Source organism: Phoxinus phoxinus (assembly GCF_949152265.1).
Source record: "Phoxinus phoxinus genome assembly, chromosome: 6".
Classification (NCBI taxonomy): domain Eukaryota; kingdom Metazoa; phylum Chordata; class Actinopteri; order Cypriniformes; family Leuciscidae; genus Phoxinus; species Phoxinus phoxinus.
This window is the reverse complement of record NC_136881.1, coordinates 1054325-1054835: the sequence shown is the minus strand read 5'-3', so window position 1 is coordinate 1054835 and position 511 is coordinate 1054325. Positions and strand designations below refer to the sequence as shown.

The 511-nt window shown below is 38.7% G+C and overlaps 1 protein-coding gene across 2 annotated transcripts in view; it reads right to left on the bottom strand.

The window, feature by feature from the left end:
- Window positions 1–328: 328 nt before the first annotated feature.
- Window positions 329–511, bottom strand: part of txnl4b (thioredoxin-like 4B) — a 3802-nt gene continuing 3619 nt past the window's right edge. For both annotated transcript variants that reach the window (XM_079615844.1, XM_079615845.1), the window contains exon 3: window positions 329–511. This exon is cut by the window's right edge and continues 593 nt beyond it. The gene's annotated coding sequence lies outside the window, so the exon portion shown is untranslated.

Sequence of the window (511 nt, the reverse complement as noted above, 5' to 3'; positions counted from 1 at the left end):
GTCGGGCATAGCAACAGTAACTAGGGGGGCGGGTCTTTGCGAACGGTCAATTGCGACATCTTTTCTCAGAATATTGAGTTCTAAAGTCCAATTCTAAGGGAAAATTACTCAAAAATACTTTTTTCTTACAATTCTTACTTTATAACATGTAATTGTGACACACACACACACACACACGATCTGATGTTGATTCTTGTTTTATTACGAGCTCTGTCTCTTTCTCTTTTCTCCAGCACTCTCCTCCGTTTCACACACACACACACACCTAACCTCTGACCCACACACACACACACACACACACAACTAACCTCTGACCCACACACACATATCCGTAAACAAAAGTAGTCAATTTTATTCCTTAAAACTCCTTGAAAAAATACCAAAAGTACATATTTCAATGTTTTTTCCTTTAAAAAATGTGTTCATGTCTTAAAATATCTTGAATGTAACTCGACACCCTCGCCTCATTTAGTATGCGTGGTTTTATGAATATGCAGATGAGCCCCGCCTC